This window comes from Prunus mume, linkage group LG8 (genome assembly GCF_029339155.1).
Source record: "Prunus mume cultivar Tortuosa linkage group LG8, ASM2933915v1, whole genome shotgun sequence".
Lineage (NCBI taxonomy): Eukaryota > Viridiplantae > Streptophyta > Magnoliopsida > Rosales > Rosaceae > Prunus > Prunus mume.
The window spans coordinates 21,748,159-21,761,905 of NC_142705.1; positions in this window are offsets into that span (position 1 = coordinate 21,748,159).

The following is a 13,747-nucleotide window of genomic DNA, read 5'->3' on the forward strand; positions in this document are numbered from 1 at the left end:
TTGCAGATAATAACGCCAGAAGAGGCCGTACCAGTCATCTTATCCCATGAACCGTCACAATTAATTTTGAGAATATCATCTGGAGGAGCAATCCACAGTGTAGACGAGGGTGGGTGGGGAGGAGCCCGTCGAATGCACAGAGAGTCCGAACTTGGTAATGGGTGGACTAGGAGAAATTCAAACATGCACCGGGTGGCCAACTCTGCCACATAAGCAGGACTGGGCAAACTCAAAGTAGAACGATCATAGTGGAAAGAACACCACGCTTTCCAAATGGACCAACTGGTGAAGGCAAAAACAGTAAGGATCCAACATTTTGCCTCCTTCCCAAAAGAACCACAATTCAGAACCCCAACAATCCAGTCATCAAGCGTAGTAAACGCTTGAGGAATAGGCTTATAAGAGAGAGGACATGCAAACCAGACTTGCCTCGCCAAAGGGCAAAGAAACAAGAGATGTTCTATGGACTCTGGGAATTCATTACAGAGGGTACAAATTGGGGATAGTTGAAGTTTTCGTTTGAATAAGGTGGCAAAGGTGGGAAGTAGACCAGCCACCGCCCGCCATAGAAAGAACTTGATCTTGGGGAGAGTATGGCAAGACCAAATAGTTTTCCAAACCAAAGGATCCACAGAGCGAGAAGAACCAATGGGATGGGGTAAACTCGGAGACCGACTCCCCATCAACCAGTAATAACCAGATTTAACAGAATACCTGCCATCCATAGTGAAGGGCCAAATAAAACGATCATGAAGACCCCGACTGCCAAAAGGGAGAGCAAGGATCGCATTTCGGTCCGTCTCAGAAATCAACCTATTAAGACGGGATAAGTCCCAACTATGCGTCGTCCAATCCATAAGCTCATACACAAGAACAGGGGCGTTCAAAGGAAGTGGAAACCGAGGGCGAAGGTAGGCATGAGAGTAGAGAGGCAACCAAGGATCCACCCATATCTTAATATTGGTGCCATCAAGAACTTGCCACCGAGCTCCACCAGACAGAACATCTCGCCCAGCCAAAAGACTATGCCAAGCCCAAGAGGCTCGACCACCACTACCAGCCTCCATAAAAGAACAATTTGGAAATACAGACTCTTCAAAATATGAACCCAAAATTCCTGAGGGTTGTTGATGATCCTCCAGCATTGTTTGGCATGGAGGGACTTATTAAAGGTAGCAAAACTCCGAAAACCCAGTCCCCCAGTTACTTTAGGTGTCCCCAAATCAGCCCAATTGCACCAGTGCATTTTTGCCCATTATCGGACTCCGCCCACCAGAAATTTGCCAAAGCCATCTCAATATCATGGCATAATGAGAGTGGCAAAAGGAAGCAAGACATAGGGTATGAAGGAATAGCAGTGGTGACAGCCTTAATTAAAATTTCCTTACCCGCTAAGGTTAGAGTCTTCCCGTTCCACCCATGAATAACTTTAAGAACTCGCTCCTTAATATACCCAAGGGCCTCCTGCTTGGACCGGCTGTAACAACCTGGTCCTTAATTCATATTTAATTATTAATTTATTCCAATAAAAGACCACTATACCCCTAGAATATTTTAATAGTATAAAGTTGACTTTTGACCAGGAAGGAATTTTGGGATTTCAATTATACCGTTGCGTAGAGCACGACGAAACGAGTTTGTAGACATGCAGTACACTCGATTCCGATTTGTATTAAGGGAGATACGGTCAAAATACGTTCAAGGGCAAAATGGTAATTTTGGAAAGTCAGATTTTTAGAAAACCCTCATCTTCTCTCTCTCCCCGGGGCGTCTCTTTCTCTCATCGACAGCACTCTCTCTCTCTCTATCTCTCTCTTGAAAATCCGGCCATGATCGAATGGGACCGGTGCCAAAGGACGACCGCTCAACCTCGGCATCACGACCGACCCTTCCCTGACCTCGCCGCCGCTATAGCCACCGGAAAAAGATGATTTTCAGGGTGTTGCTTGAAATTCGCGGCTCAATCTTACTCTTCCGGCCACCAATCCCGACGAGTGAGGTATGGTTTCCCACCTATTTTTCAAGCTCTAGCTGCTGTTGGGTATGAATTGATCAATTTGTAGCGTAGGCAATTCGATTTACAAATTTGATTTTGGCTGGATTTGAGGGGAGATTCCGGCCATTTCCGGTCAGTTTTTAGGGTAGGTCCAAGAACAAAAGTGGATCCAAATAGGGTGTTATACCTAGGGTAGGAGTCCTGAGCCGTGATTTAGAGTTTTTAGCGGAGTGTTATCGCTTTAGGCACCATGCCTTGCCGGCGCATGTGGCGGCGCGTGGGCGCAGGGTGGGGACCGCTTTTTGGATAACGCTTTGAACCACGAACGGATCTCGCCTAGTGGGTGATTCCGGGTTCTTAATTTCGTGGATCTTAATTTGGATCGTAATCATGTTCCAGTATGTTGATCTAGGTAATTTCGAGGATCGTATAGCATTTGTGGATCGTAAAACGGAGCCTCGAATACTCCAAAAATGTCAGCCCTAGAGTGAGGTTTATAGTAAAACAAACCAATTCTGGTCAAGAACAGATGAAAGAACTACATGTGACTTGATCCCTAATAAGTCACGTAGGCGACCTACAGATTACTAGGCCTAGCCACGAGTTAGGGGCTCAAGGTTTATATTCTTTTTTCAAGGCATTTTGGTCATTCGACCCACGATTACAGTGTCAGTTTAAGCGAGTTTGACCGGATTCCAAAGTGGAAATTGGGTCAGTCGTTTCAATTGGTATCAGAGCATTAGGTTAACTTCCTATAGATATTGCATTAATTGTGCATCCTTATTTTCTGAATTGCTGGACATTTCTTATGGTTGAAAAATTTGTTGAGGTTTTTTATTTGAAAAACTTATATGGAATTGACGGTATTAAAGGAATTGACGGATCAGATATGGGGGTACACCTAGGTGGAGAGGATTTAAGTTTGAGATGTTTTTAAATTAAATTAAGGATTTTATACAGTTACCATTATTTATTTAAACATCACAGTTGTTTTACAAGTAATAGATGGAGTATATATATGCATATATATATATATGTATTTACTTATGGAATTTATTTATTTTAGTTTAGTTTGCTTTAATCCATCTTAGTTTATTTTATTTAAGTTGTTTTATTTTATTTCATGTAAGTTGTTAGCTTTCATATTTTATTATTGGATATGGTATTAAACAGTTCCAGTAATACTAGCATATTTTACCCCACGAGTCTTATAGTTATCCAGACTGTGGGAGCGAAATGCGGATCAAGTTGACCAGATGTCTTCTGAGTCCAGCAAGGATTACAGAGCAGGATGAACTATATATTCAATGTTTTTCAGCAAGATTACTGCTTAGTGAGTTGTGTATAAGCAGGAATGCATGAGTTCATTACCTTACTATATGCTTTTAAACATTTTAAATTTCATGCTACTGAGCTAGATTACCAGAGTATTATTGCTGAGTTGAAAGTTGAGATTGATTAGCAGATTGATTTATTTGGTTTGTTACGACCTGAGACCTAAATATTATGATGTTTGATTGCATGGATATGATTTAATGCATGCTGGCAGATGAGTTATATAAATATACATGCTTGTTTTACAGGTAGAATGTTTTTGGGAATGTTCACTTTACAGGGGAGACTCACTAATTTTTGGTAGAAGTCGATCCAATTTCATTTAATTTCAGTTAAAAGGGCAAATTAGTCTTTTGTGCCCAGCAGTAGCCAGGTGTCGGACACTCATAGGAAAAGGGATTTTAGTTAATTATCAGATTAAGGGAAGCAGAGTTTTAAGTTTATCGAAATTCATTAATTAGCAGATCTTTTGTAGTTTTATATTTTCTTAAGCCACTTAGGTATTCAGATATAAATGTGTGGCCCTTAGATTTTATTGATTGCTTTATAGATACAGTTATTGAGATGCAAATGATGAGTGCAGTTTCAAAAGAGTAGACTTGAGAACCCGAGTAATGATGTAGGCTCAGTACTCACCTTTTGTGTGGGTGGGTTGGTCAAGATCCGACACTGTACACGTCAGGATTGTGCCACCTTTTACCCTAAAAACTAATATAATATTTTACTACCAAATATTAAACTTAAAATTGAGGGGACATTGCTTTTAATATATTATTTTAATTATATTTCATTAAGGTAACTAGTTGGATAAGAATCCATCATCATTGGTTCCATTTTAATAACCTTACCAAGGTTAGTTTGGTGTGAGAAAATGAAAAAGTATCTAATGGGACCTTCTGTGACTAGTCAATAATCCATCAAATTTGTATCAATGAATGTGATGGCGGGATCCAAATTAGGCTATGCAAATAGGTTATTAATTGACTTTTTGACTGTCCGACTCTCTTTGCATTTCGATGACGTTTTTCCTTCTCTTCTCTTAAGTTTTAGGGTGTTGGATTCAGCTTCTTTAAAAAGGGTCAACTTGGAAAAACCCCAAGTGGAAACACCTTTTCAAAACACTATAAACAGAGGCTAAAACAAAACCAAGACCCCATATATTTTCATTTCTCCCCTCTTCAACTCCTCAAATTATTCCATTCCAAAAACATTTCAATGAATTCAAAACATTTCACTACACTCGGAGGAAAGAGAAGGAAGCATCTCCATTTGGATATGCCCCAAGCCTTCATCCCGAAGTTAGCTTGGTTTAAAGTGATGTTATACGTGGCAACTCAATCATCGGAAGATCTCTTCCGTATGGCATCTGTGTGCCCATTATCTCATACGTTGTCAAACACTCCACAAGTGCGGAACACCATTTCAATGGCAAAGTACCCAGACCATGGTACCATGCCAATCCTGCGGTCCAGCTTTTCTTGTAACAATGTAGGGCTTGTGAGAACCTTGAGTCAATATTTAGAGAAGCGTTCAAAGTGTTTTTCATGCAAGGCAACATGGAAGCGTTGTATGGGATGCGCATTGCAGCCACGACAGGCCATATGGAAGCGGCATATCTAGTTTGACTACTTGGCATGTCCGAAATTGGTCACTCAAAAGAAGATGCATTAGAATTTTTGTGTTCTTTGAATCAACGTAACAATATTGATATGAAAGGAACCAAGGATGCTTTGAGATGAAGATTAAGCCGAGTTTTCTCTGTTGCAAGACATATCGTAGATATGTTCTACTATGGGAAGATTAAGTCCAATCATGCAGCACTTGTAACAACAACGAATGGTGTTTTGTTATTGAAGGCTAGCCTACTGAAACAAAGATAAATCCTGCCTTCTGGACTTGTTGCAATCGATGCAAATGGCACCGTGAGAGTGTTTTTTGGTTCAAGGTGATGCGTGTGTATGTTGTCCTAGGGAATCCATACCCTTATTATTAGTTGTAGTATGTTTTTACGATTTTTATGCATTGTGGACTTGCTTATCTTGAGTTCTAGGTTGGCTGGCTACGTTGTCCAAATGTTGTTTAAATGTTGGGTTTTAATCTATTTTGTATGGTTATTGTGCTGTCATAAACCGTTTTATATATGAATGTGTGTGTGTATATATATATATATTTATATAGTCGAATGATTACTGACGTCATAGATGGGTAAGTATGACATTTTACTAACACATATATTTTGCACAACTGCAATCTTAATATTTGGTGAACGAAAAGACGTGCATGGAGTGAGGTGTCTTTTGACTGGTGCTTGGAAATGATATTTTCCCACTTATCATATCCCAAACGATTTGGTTACACGTTTCTTAAGTAAAATTTGAATAGTGAGTGACTTTGAATAATTTTTTCCTGATGTTGTACAATGGATGACTTGTATATTTCCATTTTATTTTTCAAAACATCCTTTAACCCTAATCAAGAACAAAAATAACAAATTGAAGAAGAGATAAACTGATTAGCATCAGAGATAGTCTATTCGCACGCAAAATAACAATAAAAATAATAATTTTGAGTAAATATAATTAACAAATGTAGAGGCTAAAAAGTAATATAATAATAATTTAAGGTAAATAATAATAAAATACTAATGTAGCGTAACCATGAAACAGGGAATTCAGTAGGAAGATGAAGTCTCAATGAGTTCGTAGCAATTTTCGGAACATTTTTCCAACTTTTATGTATTTAGTTATGAATTTTCTAAGTAAAAATGATAAAATAATAATTTAGGTAAAAGGCAAGGATGTGGCCATGTAGACTGACGTACACTTTGCAAGTGGTGAAAGGTAACATGCTGAGATCTTGTCAGATATCCTCTTGCGATTATTTTGGCTTTTTTAGTACAAAAATCTTTGAAAAAAGGTAATAAATAGTAGGAAAATCCTAAAAATGCCCCGAAAATTACTCTGGCCTCCTTGTGACGTTATAAAACTAGGGGAGCCTAAAAATCATCTGTTTCGCAATGAAAAAAATCCAAATTGTTTTAGATAACTTACTTTAACAAGTATATTTCCTTAATATTCGTTGTATAATTTGTAATAATACAAGAATTAGTTTCCTTTGAACACTAATAATGTACATATATAATAATTGCACATTCCTTTGAAGCCATCATTGCAACTGCGCTAGAGCTTTGAACACGTCAGAGGTATTCAATAAGTTGTCCATATGCAACTGTGCTTAGAGTTTTGAACACCTCAGAGGTATTCAATAAGCTGTCCATATGACGCTGCATTGGGAATTAGTAAAATATTTTTATCATGTCCAATCACATAAAATAATGCCATACTTTTTCTGAAAAACCTCACACCAGTCAAGAAATTTTAAAATATTAGTGAATATTTGTCCTAGTCTATATGAGTGATTATATATTCACTCTACATGTTTTTCACAGTATATGTTAACTGAGAGGGATTCCATAAACATATAATATAAAGAAAGAAAGCAATAGTAAGAGATGAACCAATACAAAAAACAATATATAACTGGTACAAAATAATGCCATAACCTTGTCACAAAAGCACTCACAAATGCTTTTCCATAAACCTTGCCCTAACATATAATAAATAAAGGCAACATTGCATATGATGCAACCATGTCCAAATCTGATATGTGATCACACAAAAATGGACATGGCAGCAACATATGACTGAAGTAGATGGGCACTTTGCATCTCCTGTTATCGTAATTAAAGACATCAAAATATTAAGGTTGAAATCTTCCATAGTAGTAAGCATCAAAATAGGTTTGAAGCAGAGTTTAACGAAAATTCTAATTCCACTGATTTGCCTCTGCTCAAACACAAGAACCAAAATGGTAACTTCTCATGCTGAGTATATTTGTTAACGTCGAAAATGGTAATAGATGACCAATCAAACTCGGATACAACGAGTTTTGCATAGGACCGGAAGTAGTCGAATCCAGCTTGCATCAGACGCTTCTTTGACTCCACTGCATTAGATGAGTTCTTGTATTTTTGAATAGGTACACCCGAAGTCGTTTGTGTCTATGCTTCATGCGCTGCAACTTCGCCCTATCTAGATTGGCCTACCTTTTGTTATCTTCAATTTGGCCTTCAACAAATTCCAAACATGCCCTTGCCTTTTGGATTTCATCACCAAGTTGAAGATGCCTCTCCTTCAAGAATCCAAGAACTCTTTCAGACTCAAAACTTCCAACAAAATGGTCATTCTATCTAGGAATGTGACACTGCTTGTCTGGTGACTCACTTGCGTTTCAAAGGCGGTCTTTGTTTGGAGGGGTGTTTATTATGCTGACATCAAACTTGGTTAGTAAATCCATTCTATGGAGGGAGAGAGTTTCTGTGGAGGAGAGAGTTTCGATAGATGGAGAGAGATTCGGTGGAGGAGTGAGTTTTTTGTGGAGGGAGAGTTTGTATGAATGGGGTGATAGTAATACCAATAAATGGGTTCCCGCCAAAAAACATTTGGTTGACAATGTATAAATTAATTTTTGGTCTGATACAATCTAAGTTTAATCCTAACTAGTTTGGTTAGTTTGGTTGGGCTCACTAACTAGATGTCACTTCCATTGAGTTTCTTTCAACCACTGACAGTGGTGTAAGGAGAGTATGAGGTTGACATGCTTGAAATGCAAAACCTGACACCTCATTTTAAAAATTGAAATAAAGTACATATGTTGACTACACTCAAGCTTTGGTATGTCCTCTTTCTCAAACGAAATTGCATACGCAATCCTCATCCTCTAAAAACAAATAGGATTATTCAAGCATTTCAACCTCTTCAGGCACCAACGACACTGTCGAAGATGAAAAATTGGAGTTGCAGGTTCCATTTCCACGTTGTACTCACCGACCCATTCCATTTTCAACATCATTTAGGAGTGAGGGGGACTTCGATGATCCATTAGAGGCAATACATGCAGTCAGTAGAGCTAGATTATAATTCCAGACTGATCAATTCATGGCACGAGAAATGTGTTGAAGACGAGGCCATTTTGGCTAATCTTAACATTAGAGTTAACAAAGCGTTCTCCCAAAAGGATAAGTACTTGGAGCTGAGTCATAAAAGAAAGCTAAAAGCTGAGGAGTTGGATACAGTAATGAATGATGAAATTAAAGGTTGTTTAATGAACCATATGCGATGTGAAGAGCACCACAGTGAACTGGAGTTGGCATTCAATGAAGGATTCAAAAAATTCCGAGCATTTGTGGCAACTACTCATACAAGTTATAATTGGGACTATGTATCCCCTAATGCTGTGAGAGAGATACTAGACGATGGTGGTGACATGAGTGAGCATAAGCATGTCAAAGCTGCTCGGAAGAAGCCGACCGATACGACTAAGTGATTGTGGCTACCATTGTTCAGTTGGTTGGGGGTGATCGTGGTATTGCACAAATTACAAGTATATTCCCTTAATGTCATTATCTAATTTAAAATAACACAAATATCAGTTTCATTTGCTTCATATATAATTATTGGGACTATGCATTACAAGTCATCATGTGTTCCTTCTGTCTAACGTTATATTTTGCAAATATCGAAATATTATTCAATAAGCAGTCAATATCACAGACGTTTGGAATCAGTAAAGTCCCATTATCATGCCCGTTCACATTAAAGAGCTGGCGTACTTTTTCTCAAAAAACTGACACGTGAGTCATTGTAAATGTATGGATTTTGTAATTTTCTTTTGGCTTCCCTTGACAAGTTTGTAATAATCATTGTATTTTCTCAAGCTCAAGTTTAGATTAAGAATTTAATCTCTAGGTGTGTTCTTATCTAGCTACATTATAATGGACAACATTGTGTTTGACAAAGGTATGTTTTGCATTGCATCACATTGCATTAACCTATTCCTGAAGATTATGACTAGTCATCCTTTCTCCATATGACTAGTCAACCTTTGCATTAGTAAGATTTTCCAGGTCACTGTTTCCAGCTAGATCCTACCCACTTTTTTGTCCTATTCTGCGAAATCCTCTGCTGCTTATGCGATTCCAACCTAGGAATTTTTGTGTAAAAACGCATGCATTCCTCATTTGGTAGCCGTCACTTTGGGGACAAGTTTTTGGAAAGTTTCATAGCAAACTTTCGCTTCTTCTTCCTCAAGAGTAACCTTCATATTTTTCATCTTTGAGTTTTCCAAATTGTTTCTTTTTGAAAACTGCATTTGAAATATGAAAACTTCATCTTGCTAGATCAAACACTCTATCATTTATATCTACGTCAGATTCAAGATTGATTTCTTCAAGAGTATGGTTTCTTGAAGAAATTGGTCATTTTCTCCATGAATCCAAATTTTATTTCTGTCTGAGTTAGAGCTTGCAAGCCGTGCCATGGGATGAACGAGCTAGAGAAAGAGCTGTCATTGCCATGAAGAACTGAGCTTCAAGTTTTGCTAAATTGGAGAAGAAGATTGCACAAAGGAGGTATAGCTCATCTTCCTAAATAGATCTAGGTTTTTCTTGAGCTTACTTGTGTTCCTTTGTAAGAATCTTTTTCTACTTAGTGGATTACTTGGTCGGTTGATGACCCCCAGTTTTTCCCAATGGTGGGTTTATGGGTAAACAGTTTCTGGTTTCCATCTCTGTAAATTTTCTGGGTTTGTGTTCTTGATAGTTGACTAGTCATCTGGGTTTGTGCGGTTGACTAGTCATCTTTTTCTGCTGTTTGGTGTTTGCTTGATTATGCTGTCTTCACACACTTTCACCATAGTTGTTGCTAGCACAGGGGATGCCTAGATTGACGGGTCCTTCTGAGTGCCTAGGTTGTCACTAGTAATTCTCTAGGCTTGCAGGTACATCTTGGTATGCTCTGTGTATGTTATTGTTTGGTATAATTCATATATGACAGTTGACTAGTCATAAGAGTATTTGGTCAAGGTCTAGAGTGTGTGAAGTTTGCTGCGTTCTTGGTTGAATATCTTTTAAATTTACCCCTCATCACCTAAGTACCAATTTCAGCCATAAGTAACATACCATGTGCTATACATTGTTTAGTGAATGGTTTATGGTTTATTTAAATATAATAAAATTCCAAATATTGTTGAATATTTATTTCGTCTATATCACTGGGGACATGAGTGACCATAAGCAAGTGAGCCCTGCTAAGAAGAAGTTGACCAAAATGACCGAGTGATTGTGGCACCGTTGTTCAGTTGGTTGGGGAGATCATGGTATTGCTAAGAGGGAGCACATAAAATGCTTTGCAATCAAATTTTCTTTTGTGTGTGGAATTATGAGTAGTTCAAATGTTAGTGTACCCTTTAATATTCTCCAAGCGTTCGAAATGTGATTAGCTGCAATGTACTTTTTTACACGCTGATTTCTAATCATTATGTTCCAACAAAGTGCTTCAAGTATCCTTCAGTTACTAATGTTTACAAAATCATGCACCTAATAACTAGTCGAGCTTAGATCTTAATAACCAGTCAAACACTAGAACATGACATTCGAAAAAAGTGGGTGCTGCTGGAAATGATGAGTCATTACTGTAATAGAAACAATTGTCATTGAAATACTGCATTAGCCTGTGATATAATCAATGAATCTTTGTTAAAACAAAATTCACCATAAACTACCCATTTTACATGGTAAAAGTCATTGCTTCTTCACATAACTCAAAATTTGATACTTTATCAAATGAAAATTTCTAAATAGGGAGAAGACGTAAAATTAACATGTGTCCAAATTCATGAATTAATGCATCCTCAACCACAGATGAAGCAAGTCGAGACATTGTACTCCGCTTTATTAAAAGACCAAGGTCTGCACAATCTTTAATTTCGTTGCCATTTGAATCTGACACCAATCCAGATTTCGCAGTTTTCTTCCACCTGTTCAAAATATATTTATAGGGCATATATTCAATCTGGTCCATTCTGAACAATGCTAGGATGTGCTTGCAAATAATTCCAACAAATTCAAATCTTTTGCAACTACACGAGGCGTGGTCAGAATCTTTGACATATACGACTTCTGCCACTCTTGTTTCCCAGTTTTTTCTCTATTTTGGGCTCTAGGAAACATGCTGTGCTTTGTATTAGTTCTTCCTTAAACTTTTGAAACATTGCCCTTGTGTACAAGGTAGCCATTTGTTTGTTCATTGGCATTGGTAGAATACATTGAACCACTTCAAATGCATCTACGTGATCAACAACTAACTCTTTTTGACGTTATCAGAGAACTTTGATGTGATGTGCCATATGCAAAGTCGATGAAATGTAGTCGGGAAGGCTGTTGAAATTGCTCTGGGCATTGCCGTATCTTGATTTGTAATGATCATTTTTAGGTTCGCACCTGGCATTGCTTTCTTAAACTCCTTAAACATCCAAATAAACGACTCAGTCGTTTCCTTGCTAAAAAATGTGCATCCTAAGACAATTGTCTGACCATGGTTACTAACTCCCAACATAGGTGGAAATGTCAAGTCTTATCGATTCGTGTTGAATGTGGTTACAACAACATCTCCATAAAACCCGTATGCCCGTCTAGAGGTTGCATCTGCCCAAAAACATCGACTAAACCTGTCATCATCATCTCCCATAATCTTGAAATAAAAAGCCTCATTGTTTTTTGTTCAGCCATAAAATACTCAGTCACTAGTTCAACATCATGGTTCCTCAGCTTCCCATTCACACTACATTCAAGATTGTAAATATCTTTTTTGATAAAAACCGATTTTATCCATTCCTCCGGATTGCACCTCCAAAATACTTACCTTATGATGAATGGGGATATTAACTGAACCCAACTGTTTTGTGAGTACTTTTGTAGAATCTAAAATACGACGGTGTGATATCAATAAATGCACTCTTTCTGAGGGTGTGATTGTATGATTGTGTCCCTATGCAAAAAGAGGAATGGTATACTTCTTGATCCCATTTGTCTTCACAACCACAATCTTAGCTTTGCAATCGCATCTACTTATTCCTCGCTGTCTTTTTCTCTCCCGAGTTACATCTTTCCTATATGCACCTTGTTTGCAACATACAAATTCTTTCCTCAGAATCTCTTTCTTACTTTTCCACCAAAAGCTGGAATGAAGTCAAATATCAAAGCCAGCAAAGAATGCATTTCTATTATAGAAATTATAAACGAGGTCAAGCGAGTCGAACTCCAACCCAACTGCTGGTGTATCCTCATTTATTACTTCAGGAATGTAAATCATCCCATTAGCTATTACACAGTCATCACTCTCTGAGCCCCCAGACATTTACCCACATATATTATTGAACTACTTCTATATTACTGCATAGCAAATATTAATTCATTAATCAATCATTACCGCATTACAACATATCAATGCATTCCAATTACACAAAACATTGCCCAAATTGACAGAAAAGATGCATAGCCTAGCATGTTTGATTCCGATTACACAAAATGCAAGCAAAATTTAATAATAGTTAATCATCTCTTGTGAAATAATATGGAAAACAGAACATTAGAACCAACATGTTCAATTAAGAACACAAATGTAATTCAAACCAGCAACTACAGAACTTCACCCAATATCCTCTCCAAATGCTTATTCTTAATGCCATTAAGCCTAAGTTTAGGATCTTTTACCTACATTTCATAATTTCCCACCCTCACAAAAAACAATCAACTAAATATATTGAATATTTATAAGGAAATGACTTATTATTGATGGTCGAAGATGAATTTCCCACCCTCACAAAAAATAAACCAAACCCAATAAAATCAATCCAGCAAGAGTGAACTTACCTCTCAAAGTCAATCAGGAGCTCTGAAGTCAGTCAACTTGAGAGAATGTGGTGGACATTAGAGAAGACTCTTTGGTAGTGGAGACTCCATCTCCACCACAATTGAGGAACAATTGCTGCTGCGGCGTCTAGCTATAGAAAGAGCTATGCTACTTTCCTTTCATCTGGAATCTCGTCTGCTGAACGAAAAAGAGAAGGGGTTTTCACTTGAGCCATAGAATCAAAACAGGGCAATAGCTAGGTAAGAGCCATTAATCGTCATATAGAGGAGACCATAGATCGCAGGCCTCTCAAGGAGCTGATGACAATTGAGTGACTAGAGGGTTTGGGAGCTTTGGATCTTTCTAATTGTGGGTTTGCGTTACATTCAAAAAGAGAGGACTGAGGCTCTTGAGTTTTTCAGAGAGAGGGAAAGATCTTCAACTGAAGTTGGGTTTCCAATGGGTCAGATTTGAACCCGGTTCTACATGCAACCTCTTTTAAAAACTCACCGTTGGATTTCATCCAACGAATCTTAGATACCCCGCAAACACACCCATTATAACTTCCCACGCACTATAGACTCTCCCATCTCCATGTGAGTGGAGGGCCTGGAGAGGGTGTTGTCCATGATGAAAAATTCAGGTGCGTAAATGAAAAAAGTGTGCT